Source organism: Rattus rattus, chromosome 7 (genome assembly GCF_011064425.1).
Source record: "Rattus rattus isolate New Zealand chromosome 7, Rrattus_CSIRO_v1, whole genome shotgun sequence".
Classification (NCBI taxonomy): Eukaryota; Metazoa; Chordata; class Mammalia; order Rodentia; family Muridae; genus Rattus; species Rattus rattus.
The window spans coordinates 59,661,359-59,676,007 of NC_046160.1; positions in this window are offsets into that span (position 1 = coordinate 59,661,359).

The following is a 14,649-nucleotide window of genomic DNA, read 5'->3' on the forward strand; positions in this document are numbered from 1 at the left end:
ATCTCACACAAAAATAATAGGAGATTTCAACACCCTACTCTCATCAATGGACAGATCATGGAAACAGAAACTAAACAGAGACACAGAGAAATTAAAAGAAGTTATGAACCAAATGAATTTAACAGATATTTATAGAACATTTTACCCCAAAACAAAAGAATATACCTTCTTCTCGGGACCTCATGATACATTTTCCAAAATTGACCATATAATAGGTAACAAAGCAGGCCTCAACAGATACAAGAAGATTGAAAAAAATCCCATTAATCTTATCAGATCACCATGGACTAAGGCTGGTCTTCAATAACAAAAAAAAAAAAAAACATATGCAGGAAAGTTGAACAATGCTCTACTTAATGATAACTTGGTCAAGGAAGAAATAAAGAAAGAAATTAAAAACTCTTTGGAATTTAATGAAAATGAAGGCACAACATACTCAAACTTATGGGACACAATGAAAGCAGTGCTAAGAGGAAAGCTTATAGCTCTGAGTGTGTCCAAAAAGAAACAGGAGAGAGCAGACATTAGCAGCTTGACAGCACACCTAAACGCTCGAGAACAAAAAGAAGCAAATACACCCAAGAGACACAGAAGACAGGAAATAATCAAACTCAGGGCTGATATCAACCAAGTAGAAATAAAAAGGAATATACAAAGAATCAAAAACCTAGGAGCTGGTTCTTTGGAAAAATCATCAAGATAGATGAACTCTTAGCTAGACTACCAAAGGATACACAGAGGGTATCCAAATTAACAAAATCAGAAATGAAAAGGGAGACATAACAGAATCTGAGGAAATTCAAAAATTTATCAGATCCTATTTATAATCCAGTATTTAAAAAAATTGGAAAATCTGGATGAAATGGACAATTTTCTAGACAGATGCCAGGTACCAAAGTTCAATCAGGATCAGATAAACCATCTAAAGAGTTCCATAACTCCTAAAGAAATAGAAGTAATTATTAAAACTCTCCCAGCCAAAATAGAGCCCAGGACCAGATGGGTTTAGCGCGGAATTCTATCAGACCTTCATAGAAGACCTAATACCAATATTTCCAAACTATTCCACAAAATAGATACAGAGGGAACACTAACCAATTCATTCTATGAAGCCATACTTACTCTTATACCTAAACCACAGACTCAACAAAGAAAAAGAACTTCAGATCAATTTTCCTAGTGAATATCGACGCAAAAGTACTCAATAAAATTCTTGCAAATTTAATCCAAGAATATATCAAAACAATCATCCATCATGATCAAGTAAGCTCCATCCCAGGGATGCAGGGATGGCTCATTATATAGAAATCCATCAGTATAATCCATTATATAAACAAACTCAAAGAAAGAAAAAAATCACATGACCATCTCACTAGTTGCTGACAAAACATTTGACAAAATTCAATACTCCTTCTTCTTAAAAGTCTAAGAGAGATCAGGAATTAATTCAAGGCCCATATCTAAACATAGTAAGAGCAATATACATCAAACAGTAGCCAACATCAAACTAAATGGAGAGAAACTTGAAACAATCCCACTATAATCAGGGACTAGACAAAGCTGCTCACTTTCTCCCTACTTATTCAATATTGCACTGGAAGTCCTAGTCAGAGCAATCAGACAACAAAAGAAGGTCAAGGGGATACAGATTGGAAAGGAAGAAGTCAAAATATCACTATTTGTAGATGATGTGTTACTACACATAAGTGAATCCCAAAATTCCACCAGAGAATTACTAAGCCTGATAAACAACTTCAGCAAAGTGGCTGGGTATAAAATTGACTCAAATAAATCATTAGCCTTCCTCTATTCAAAGGATAAAGAGGCTGAGAAACAAATTAGAGAAATGGCCCCCTTCACAATAGTATCAAATAACAGAAAATATCTTGGTGTGACACTAACCAAGACAGTGAAAGATCTGTATGATAAGAACTTCAAGTGTCTGAAGAAAGAAATTGAAGAAAATCTCAGAAAAGAGAAAGATCTCCCATGTTCATGGATTGGCAGGATTAACATAGAAAAATGGCCATTTGGTCAAAAGCAATCTACAGATTCAATTAAATCTCCATCTCAATTCCATCAATTCTTCATATTGTTAGAAAGAGCAATTTGCAAATTCATTTTGAATAACAAAAAACCCAGGATAGAGAAAATTACCCTCAACAATAAAAAAACTTCTGGGGAAATCACCATCCCTGACCTCAAGCTCAATTACAGAGCAATAGTGATTAAAAAAACAAACAAACAAAAAATGGAAACCCCCCCAAAAAAAAACCCACAAAACTATACCGTATTGGTACAGAGACAGGTAGGTATCAATGGAATAGAATGGGGAGGGTTGGAGGGAACACCCATAAGGAAGGGAGGGGGGAGGGGATGTTTGCCCGAAACCGAAAGGAATCATTCAAATGTATATAAGAAATACTCAAGTTAATAATAAAAAAAAAAAAAAAAACTACAAAAAAAAAAAAAAAAAAAAAAGAATTGAAAACCCAGAAATGATCCCATACAACTATGGTCACTTGACTTTGACAAAAGAGCTAAAACTATCAAGTGGAAAAAAGATAGTATTTTTAACAAATGGTGCCAGTTCAACTGGAGGTCAACATATAGCAAATTGATCCATTCTTATTGCCCTGTACAAAGCCCAAGTCCAAGTGGATCAATGACCTCCACATAAAACCAGATACACTCAAACTAATAGAAGAAAAGGTGGGTAAGAGCCTTGAACACATGGGTACTGGGGAAAATTTCCTGAACAAAACACCAAAGGCTTATGTTCTAAGATCAACAATAGGCAAATGTGAACTCTTAAAATTTCAAAACTACTATAAGACAAAGGACACTGTCAATAAGACAAAACATCAACCAACCAATTGAGGAAAGATATTTGCCAATCCTACAGACAAAGGATGACTAATATCTAATAAATATAAAGAACTCAAGAAGTTAGACTTCAGGGAACCAAATATACCTATTGAAAATGAGGTACAGAGCTAAGCAAAGAATTCTCAGCTGAGGAGTATCAAATGACCCAGAATCACCTAAAGAACTGTTCTATATCCTTAGTCATCAGGGAAATGCAAATCAAAACAACCCTGAGATTCCACCTCACATCAGTCAGAATGGCTAAGATCAAATACTCAGGTGACAGCAGATGCTGGTGAGGATGTGGAAAAAGAGGAACACTCCTCCGTTGTTGGTGGGGTTGCAAGCTGTAACAACCACTCTGGAAATCAGTCTGGTGGTTTCTCAAAAAATTGGACATAGTACTATTTGAGGACCCTGTTATACCACTCCTGGGCATATACTCAAAAGATGCTCCAATATATAACAAGGACACATGTTCCATTATGTTCATAGCAGCCTTTTTTTGTAATAGCTAGGAGCTGGAAAGAAACCCAGGTGCCCTTCAACAGAGGAATGGATACAGAAAATGTGGCACATTTACAGAATGGAGTACTATTCAGCTATTAAAAACAATGACTTCATGAAATTTTAGGTAAATGGATGGAACTAGAAAATATTATCCTGATGAGTTAACCCAGTCATACAAGAATACATATGGTATGCACTCAGCCATAACTGGATATTAGCCCATAGATCATACCCAGAGCTAATATTTACTAGGCATGGATTCTATCATAGATCTATAGCCTAGTATCTATGTTCAAATCTTGATCTGTTGATCAGGGAAAAATGTAACTTTGTCATGTATGTGACCTGGAATGGAAATGAATGTCCTGAGAAGAGCATGTATTGTTGGAGGTGTGGAAAGATTGTCTGTGAATGTTCAAAATTGTATAACAAAAGAGGGCTGTGTGGAAGAAGAAGAAGAAGAAGAAGAAGGAGGAGGAAGAGGAGGAGGAGGAGGAGGAAGGAAGGAGGAGGAAGGAGGAGAAGGAGAAGAAGAAGAAGAAGAAGAAGAAGAAGAAGAAGAAGAAGAAGAAGAAGAAGAAGAAGAAGAAGAAGAAGAAGAAGAAGAAGAAGAAGAAAAGGAAAAAAAGAAATACTTGCTGACAGGAGCCTAATATGGATGCCTCCTGAGAGGCTTTACCAGAGCTTTACTGATACAGATGAGAATGCTTACACCTAACCATCAGACTGACCATGGCAAACCCAATGAAGGAGTTAAAGAAAGTATTGAAGGAGCTGAAGGGGTTTGTAATCCCACAGGTAGAACAATAATATCACCAACCAGACCTCCAAGAGCTCCTAGGGTCTAAACCACCAACCAAAGAGTACACATGTTAGACCCATGGTTCCAGCCACATACTTAGCAGAAGATGGCATTGTCTGGCATCGATAGGAATAGAAATCCTTGGTCCCATGAAGGCTCATTTCCCTAGTATAAGGGAATACCATGATATTGAGGTGGGAATGGGTGGATGGGAGGTGGATCATCCTCATAGACGCAGTGTGAGGGGGCATGGGAGAGGGGGGACTGGGAAAGGGATATCATTTGAAATGTAAATACATAAACTATTCAATAAAATATGCATAAAAAAGAAAAAAACTAATGAGTGTACTAGTCCCCAGTCAAGAGTAATATATCAGAAGAGACTGGGAGACAAATCCATTCAACCAGTCTTTCATTTGATCAATAGATTCCATTGTAGAAAGACTAAGAATAATTTTAGAAATCATCCACAACTTCCCATTTTCAAATAAACTGAGTCAATAAAATAGGTGTTTTCCAGAAATTTCACAGCTATTTTTTAGAGGAATCATTTGTAGGATACACATTTTTCTATCCTCAATCTGGTATGGATTACAAAACTCAGGTATTTTACTTTTTATGTCTGTTGTGACACGCAGTCCAAGGGGCCTATACTGGTCACAGGGCTGTAATTACATCTTTAGGGCAGAAGCAAAATTAAATCTTGAATACATTTCTTTTATGGCTGAAAAGAGAAATCTGCTGAATATTCCCTCCTTGAAACTTGAAGTATCTTTGGAAATGGCTTCTACCATGTTCTATGGGGGGATCAAGTAAAATTAATATGAGACCGCTGAGAGTTTGCACATTGATGTATCAATATTTTGTTGTGAAATTGAAATAGCTCTAGTAAAAGATCTATACATGTCTTTAGCAGAAAATACCCAAGCCTTTAAGTTATTTTTCATTAGTAACTTCTCAATATTCAGCAAAAGATTTCCACACGGGGAACACTCTTTAAAGTGCCAGGCAGGTTTATGAACAAGAGTGAAAATCATTCTTGTTTCTGAACAAATGTGCGGTATTTTTGTGTTCCCTTTCCCTGACTCCCACTGACAATTATTGATGTGTTACTCTTAAGTTTTAAGGAGAATTCTCTGAAGAAAAGTTATAAATGTTCTTGACATTTGGAAAAGTTACAGTATACTCAATCAACTGCCACACTCAGTTTTTCTTACTGTAGTTGAGTGAGAAATTTCAGCTCAGGAAAAAAATCTCAAACATGGACTTCCGTGGCTCTTGACAGATGCATTAATAGATAAAAACAAAGGACATAAAATATTTTATGAAAATTATTTGAGGGAATTTTAAAAATAGTACCTCAGATAATTCTATGTCACTTGGGAGAGACTGTCCTTGGCTTTTTCTTGGAGTGCCTTCCTCTTTCCATTTTCTCAAGCCACTTAGTCTAAGATTATGAGAAGGACTAGTACATTAAAATTTCCATAACCATACAAACAATAAGCCCTGTACACTTTACTGTATTCATCAACTTGCACACAACTAGAGTAATTTCTATTTTCCAGTCACGTTTATTCATACTTGCTTCTTTAAAAAACCTCTCAAGGAGTAGAGTCATTCAATATTATTAGTGTTTCCACCCAATCAACTAAGGCAGCTAAGGCCACTGTTCACATAAGAAATCAGCACAGCCTGAGGAGGCATACATCCATGTTCACACTGCCTTGCTAGGTTTCACTATGCCTCCTCCTTTGCAATTCATGTTTTCTTTTCATCAAATCTAATCACCATTGCTTTCTGTCACAGGTGTTAAATTCACATAGTCCTACTACTACATTTTCAAATATACATTTTTAAAAACTGAAGGTATGAAATAGCTTATGTGTCCAAGAAATACCCAACCTGAGTACTAAAGGAGCTATATAGGGAATTGTTTCCCTAAGGGTACATATGAACATGTACATATATACATTTCCATATTTTACAAATTGTATATCTAAACATGTGTAATCATAGATACACACAGACAATTCTTTAGTGAAATCCCTGAGAATTTTGAAGACAGACTGACAGCATCCTTCCTGGAAGCCAGAAATCAGGGAAGAAACCTGTAACACTTACCAGGTGGACTTCCATTTGTGATCCATGACAAAGTCCGCAGATTTCTACTTTTACTAGCTTATTTAGGAAGCTACAAAGAAGAAAGAGAAGGGTGAAATAGTTTAACAGTTATTAATTTAGAAAGGCTTAAAAATTAAAAAACCAAGAAAGCTTATCAGGAATTCGAAGGGTCCTCCAAGACAAAGTAAAATTTGTCGAAGTCTTGTACACAGAACCTACGAAGTAAAATGAGTATTGATGTGGTCTTTGTGCCCTATGTTCCCATTTTATCCCTGCTTTGTTCTTTCTTTCAGCCTCATTTCCTTGGCCTGTTAATGAGAGTTTTCTACTTCCCCTGAAGAAGAAAAAAAAGTGTGCTCATCTGTTATTTTTCATTTCCAATTTAGCCAGAAAGGTCACAAAGACATTTTAAAATAGTTCTTCTTTGCAATATTTCAAGGCTGTTAAACATCTCTTAATTCTCAAAAGTTCCACTGAACCACCCAACTATTTACTTGATGACTATCCACAAGAAGAAATATCCTTTTCCATTCATTTTCATGTGAAGGTGTCACTGGTTCTCAAAGGTTTAGTACATTCGCATTCTACTCAGACTACAAACATGTGGAAAGCATGATTCATTTCAGTTCTCAGATTACACTCAGACAAGGGGCAAAGAGTTCAAACATAGTCTTTAGTAGTAAATGTTGTATATGACTATCATCTAAGCCAAGCAGCCACAATTTAGGGGAATTCAGCTGTGCCCCCTTGCAAAAATTATTCAAAGCTAGGCTTGTTGACCATGTACTCACCGCATAATGAGTTGGGAAGGGAAGAAGATACTTACCTGAGTATCCAGACACTCCCTATTACTTGTTGTATGCGACTTTGTCTTTGTTGCATGTAGTTATGAGAAAGGAAGATAGTATATAGGGCAGGATAGATGAAGAAAAGGGGACCCCATCTATGTGGTTAAAAGAAGAAACTCTCATCTGTGAAAGGTATGTCTTTTTCACGTGTGATGTATGATAAACACTCATTCTCCTGTAAGTAAGCCTTCACCTTATTTCTGTCAGGAAGTCTAATAATCTTGTTAGTCCCCTGAATTGATGGTGGTGGATCTGTGCCTTTAATTGTCATTGGAACCTTGGAAGTAGAAATAAACATCGTTTACATTTTCCCTTGGAAAGGAATTTTGGCAATATTTATTATAAAGTTGTTTTCCTTTTAAATGCTTTCTTAGAATTATATTCCCTCTTAAATGTATATTGAGCCATCTTTGTTGTTCAAACAGTCCCCCCCCACACACACACACACCAAAAGGTTCTCCATTCTGGAAAAATGAGCACAGACCAGATATCTTCCCCAGTCTTCCTCTCTAACTGGAGAGTTTATTTGTTGGCTCTGATCTGTGGTTGGAAACACTTAATAAGCTAAGGTTAATTAGTCTGAAGCTTTTGAGCATCTTCCCCAAAGATCTTTAAATTCTCCCACTGTAGTAGAAATGAGTGATTAATTTCTATCTTCTCTAGCTCACCATCTGGATTGCTTGCAACTTTTGGCTTGAATGTGATTTTTTTTTAAAGAAAATATGCAAGTATCATCTTTTCTTTTTGTAATTTGTTTTTGCTATAGAAACATCTAATTCTCTTTATCTCATGTAATTGTCTATACCTTGTCTCCAAATGATAAAATCTCTTATCAGAGCAATTGCAGTTGGAATGGCCTGTTTTCTGCCATCGGGGACTGAATTTGGAGTTCATCAGTTCATATTCTTTGCTATGTATGGCATTCTCTAGGGAGAACGAGTAGATCCAACTGAGAGGGAAACTGAATTGAAGACCTCACTGTGCTGAGCCCTGTGATCTTGTTTTATATGTAACATTATGCTTAATTTTTGTAGAAACTCTTTGAATTAAGTAATCCTCACATTATAAGTGCTAAGAATCAAGATTATGCTAATCACTGTGATAGCAAAATCTGCAGCATAGAGCCATTACGGCAAGCACTTAAAGGGGTTGTTATAAAAGTAGTGTGAGTGCTCTCCACCCCCAACTACAAGTTATAACTTGAAGCCCTGAATTCTGGTGTGATAAAATTTGAAGATAGGAACATTAAAAGAATGGCAAAGTTAGATGCCTTCATGAAGATAGGAACCTCATGCTACGTTTAACTCTGTTACAGAATGTCTTAGTTATTGTTCTATTGCTGTGCTGATAAACCATAACCAAGACAACTTATAAAAGAAAATATTTATTTTGTGGCTGGTTTAGAGTTTCAGAGGGTTAGTCCATTATCATCTTAGTGGGGAATCACAGTGGAATGGAAGGAGGGCAGGCAAGCATGGGGGTGGAGTAGTGGATAAAAGTTATATCTTATTCTTAAATTGCAGAGGAAGAGAGAGAGAGAGAAAGAGAGAGAGAGAGAGAGAGAGAGAGAGAGAGAGAGAGAGAGAGAGAGAGAGGCGCATGAGCTTTTGAAACCTCAAAGCCCTCCACCAGTGACATACCAACTCTAATCCCATAAAAGTAGTCTACTAACCAGGAATCAAACATTCAAATAGGTGAGCTTATGGTTAGCGCCATTTTCATTCAAAGTATTACATAGGAATACCAGAAATAATTTTAACATCCCTTTCTTTCCTCCCATTCTCTCCTTTTTTGTTTCTTTTGCTGTCTTTCTTCCACCCCATCCCACTGCAGAGTTCATTTAAGGACACAGTAAGAAGGCAGTTGCAGTTTGCAACCTTAGGACAGAAACTTCCCTTGAAATAGATGCTGTTGGCCTCTATCCCAGAGACTCCCAACCCTCAGAACATGAGAAACCTGGTTTCTGTTAAATACCAAATTTTGTTACAGTGACCTATGCAGTATAAGGCTGGGGATTTCTCTGGATCTCAGTGGAATGACTTTATAAGGCTGAAATTCCATACCTAAAAATGTGAAGGCCGGTAAGACTTACCTAAAAACATGGACATTTATCTGGAAACGTGAGAGATTACTTTTTGCAAGGCTTCAACATTCATCTCGTATCTAGAAATTCTTAGAGAACAGACATATACAAGAAAGAATATGCCAAGAGGCCACTGCACAGATCTGCCATCCTCCCAAGAATCTCCTGTTTTTTGATAGCCCTGAGATTGTTTCACTGAATGAAGAAGTCCCAGTGTAATCTATCCATGAAGGAGAGCCAGAGCCAGAAACTCAGACTTTAAAGACTAAACATTTTTAAAACTTAGGCTCGGGTTATAGTTCAGTCAGCACACGAGCTCAATTCTTAGCAAGTAGAGCCTTGTATAGTGGGGGTGCTTGAAATCCCAACCCTAGGGAGTCAGAGTTTAGTTGGGGCTTACAGGCCAAGCAGCTTAGCCTACTTTTTATATGTATAACAATTTTAAATACCACCTACACACACACACACACACACACACACACACACACACACACACACACACACACGCAAACAGATACACAGACTCACATGTACAAATAAGTGTATGTGCATGCACCCATGTATCTGTAAAGATCGTGAGGATAACTATCTGTTTTCGTCTTAACTCTGAATAAAACGAGGAAAATCTTGTCTCCTCAGAGAGTTCCTAAACACAAACCTACCTTTAAATATATAGAATCCAAAAATCTCATTACCTGTATAATTTTTACTTCCTGATCCCAAAATTACACCAAAGGAGATTGACTTTGACAATGACAAAAGCAGAAAGCCTGCGGGAAAGAAAGTAGAGGAAGAGGTGGGATGGAACAAGAAGTTGCCATGGACCAGAAGCAATATATTCTCTAGTCTATGTCATGCTCAAAGCCACCCATGAAATAATACCTCATCTATCTAAAGATTAGGTTATTAAGAGTCAAAAGGATATACCCAGTACATGATAAAAGTATAATGGTGGTCTTTAAAAAACTGTTCATGGGATTATCTATCCATGGAATTAACACTGGACGGAGTATGTATATTTTACACGGACATCATTAAAGTCTGAGTGGGCTTCTGCTCATACTTGTTTATTTTACTGTCATGTCATCACTAGGCAACCTACGAAAGATATTTTTTAGAACTCTAGGTCATTTTACTGGTCGTGGAAATTGTAAATCAAGTTGTTGTAAACAGGCTTTTTAAATTGTTTCTTGGCAGGAATCAAATAATCAAGTGCAATGAATTTAGTGCATTACAAAAGAGGGTTTTTTTTTAATTAGTGTGGTGAGTGTGGTCTGCCTTTGGATGGAGCTCTGAACTGATGCATCCATCCATGTTAGGCTTTAGTGTTTGAAAAGGCTTGGGAGGGAAAAGCTGAAAGGCTGTTAGGCAATTGATACTGTTTACAAAGGAAGCCATTCTATGGGCAGCTGTGATTGTTCGCATAACCTCCTCTCTTAAGTCTCCCTTTGCTCCATTTCTTGATCCTTCACAATCTGATTCTCTTAGCAGGGGCATGGTTACAATTATGGAGGGCTTACCACTTTCACTTCCACCATTAACTAATTAAATGAGCTTCCTTAGGTATAATCCTGCACTCCCAACCCCCGTTTCAGTGTCCTCTTTCTGAATGTAATACCTTGACAAAAAACTACCAGGAAAAAGACGTGTAATCAGTAAATATTAGCTCATACCATTGGAAGTTAAAACCAGTCCCCAGACTTTAGTAGATCTCAAGACCTTAGCCAACTGATGCCATGGTGGGATGTCCCATTCTGTCCCTGAAACACAGCAGGTAGGTAGAAACACCTACCAAATTGAGAACAAACATTCCATTAAAGCCCACACTTCTGGAAAAGACCCTAACTGTAGTAACCTTGGGTTTTGGCTTCTGTGGATCTGCTCCTTGATAACTGGTTTTGCTAATTGAGGTATTTAATATAGGATGTGGTGTTTATGCTTTAAAGCTCATTCTGAAAAACTTTCAGGGCTCCAGTAGGGTCCCAAACATCTAGTGTAGTTGCCATCTAATAAGACTTTCTCTTGATGTGAACCTGTGTTTAATTGGTCTTTTCTGGTGCATACCTGCCAACAAAGTAAAAATGTTAAAACTTCCAAAATTTCACTGGAAAGATAACACTTGGCACTAATGACTGTTTGTAGAAACTGGCACTGGACTTTGAGGTTTATAAGTAGTAAGAGGACCTACCAACCTGAAGATGGCTTTAAAAATCATACACAGGAAATTAGTAAAAAGATAATGGCCTAGAGGGCCATTTAGCCAATAGGGAATAGTCATAGGAAGTAATCTCTTCTAGGCTCTTTTCTATGCTCCAGATTGACTATGTTGGGACCTGCCTTCTCAGATAATTTCCTGGAATTTCTTCCATAAGCTATGTATTTTCAGAATAGAAGTGCATTGCCCTATAGCTGTAAAAGCCAGAAGTTAGAGAGGTTAGTTCCTTTGCAGAGCTATAAGCAGGATTGTTCCCAATTTTGCTCTTCAGCTAGTACATGAGTGTCTTTATATTGTGACATCCAGGCTCAAATGCCAGAAAAGGGTCAGAGGAGGCGAGGAGGTTGAAAAAGAATTGAGGAGACATGGGCAGACAAGATATATTTTATTCATTCTGAGCTAAGGCCCTTAGGAACCTAGCAGGAACCCAGGCATAGGCCACACACAGGAGGGCACAGGCCTACACACACTCACATGCACACATAACATGAAATAGTCCTAAACACAGACAGGCACAGGAAGGCTGGTATACAAAGGTTTGGGCCTCTGACCTCAAGACCATATTTATACAGAATCACACAAAAGTGTCACTCTGCCAAAGACAGTTATATAACAGATTACACCACTGTTTACTTCTGAGGTCCCCAGACATCTGGTACTGGCCATTTGGGGCTGATTCCTATTCTTCGGTTTCCTGTATTAGCTGTCTTGACCTGTGCCAGGTACCATATCAGCATCATGTTGTTTAAACATAAGCGTGTACTTCTGGTTCTCTGTTCGTAACATATGTCCACATGCTATCCTCTACATAACTCTAGATGCTTTTCTTGCTGTGTATGGTCATGTACCAAAATTCTTCCTTGTTATTTAAAAATACTGTCATATTCAATTAGAACCACTTCTAATAACCTAAATTTTGCATGATTATTTTTATTAAAAGTATTTCCAAATAAGGTCAGATTCTGAAGTCCTCAGGGTAAGGAGTTTCACACATTGATTTGAAAGAGATACAATTTGAATGTTATACTGTTTTCTGCCCAGCCCTAATATTGTCCATTCCAACCTCCTGTACAATGTAACTCAGTTGAACATCACTATTAAACTCAAAATCTCAGTATCATTAAAATAAGGTGAAAAGGTGATTCGCCCTCAAGGAACACTTCTCCAGCTGTGAGAAGTGAGTGTAGAAAGCAAATCCTTTGGCTAAGTAAGGGTCGGCGAGTAGAGTGTGTATTTAAAGATTTGTGCTGTAAGCATTGCTCATAAGGAAGTCAGGTGATCTAATGTCCAGGTTATATTTTGAAGATAGTAATAAATGTATTAACCTTTCATGCCCATGCACACACACATTTATTATAAAAATTAGAGACACTAGAAACTTGGAGAAACACACTCTGAAAAGTCTGCCTTAGGCTTCGAAGGGGAACAACATCATCCCTCAGTACAGATCTTCAAAGAGAAATGAGTCCTTGAATCTGTGTGATGAAATTCTGCTGGGTTCTTGGTGAAGGGTATACTTTTATGTGGAAGGGATATCAGCACAGTTGTAAAAACACCCAAAAATCCAAAACCCAACACAGCAGTTCTGTCTGCACAACAGAATTTCTTACAAAAAATATGGAACTACCTAATGCCCGGTCTTGCCCATATAATCACCTGAATGCATTTATGTAATCAAAAGCAACCTCTGGGGATGGAAATTGGAATGTGGAAGCCAGATTTGAGAAAGATTTCATCACTGCACAAACAATTTCAAATTAAGCACTAATCAGAAGGGAAAATTAGGTTTATTCACAGGGGCCACTCAAAATAACCCTCTTAATAATGTAGAAATTGGCTGTAGCTAAAGCCCCACAAGTCTAGACACAAATACATTTAACATCCAGCAAAGCCAGTCAATATAAAATGTACCAAATATGAGAGTCAATGTAAAATAGATTTCTCCAATATAAGGAACATGCTCCCAAGACTGTAAGAGACTCAGGAAAAACTGAAGAGCTGTAGGTCTAGAAAAAACATTCCTATTTTACTGATACATTGGTTCTGAGGTGCCTGTTCCCATATCCCTTTGGCTAATGAGAGCAAATGCTGACCTCCCCCAAAGTGATCACTAGCCTCAGAGGACGGACAGTCTACTGAGAAAAGAAACATTGGCAGAAGCGCTGAAAACAGCACCTGGTCTACTCCAGGGCCACCTTAGACTCATGTGTAGTGGAAGTTAGAAATCTTGAGGGATACCTATCACTAACCTCAACTCCTTCCCTCACCTCCAGAACCTTACCTCTGCCTGAGGAATAAACATCTGTGATTGATTAAAAATTTGGTTAATAAAGTGATTGCCTGGGCATTGAAAACCAAGGGCAAAGCTGTGACAAGGATTTCACTTTCAGAGATATTCTGACACATTCTTCTATTATTATTTTTTCTGCTACTTCTCCTTCCTTCTTCCTTTCCCTTCTTCTCTTCATGTTTTTTCCTGGCTCAAGACACTTGTACCAACATTATTTTTTCCTGCAGATAGCTAAGGACATTTCTGACCTCTACATTTGCTCATGAAAATTTGAAAGACACCTACTCACATACCTTAAAAATGAGCTAAGTCTGAACCACCCACCAGGGTGTCCTGATTCTCTGGCTGAAGAATATCTAGTCTCCAGGCAACCAGAGAGAAAGGCTCTATCTGCAGAAAGGACTAAGTTCTTTCTTGCCCCCACCCTAAAAGCCATCTTAAGTTGAAGGAAAGACGTCGGTAAATATTTAAACCAATGTTGTAATCCAGACCGAGTGTCTTTCCTGTTAACAGTTCTTGAAAGAGGAGCAGGAGTGAGGAAGGTGACTGGGAATGAAAATTTCTAAAAATTATATAAATGTACAAAACTGTCAAACACTAAAAACTCAGAATAAAGCAAGCATTGGCACAAAGAGGATTTCAACTTTCAGTCATAAACATATGTGTAATTGTTCATATTTGATATTAGAGTTTGATAATTGGTTTAAAGTTGTACTGGTTAATTCCATACTTATTAACTGTATATAATCATTCAAAATAAGTTTTTGCTGTATTGTATTAGCAATATTTCAAGTTCTCAGGAGCCATACATAAAAAGAAGCTACTGCATTGGACATTTCAAGTATAGAACATTTCCAATTTCACAAGACTGGTCAGCATTTCCCTGGTTAGATTTTGTAAATTTGACACAAC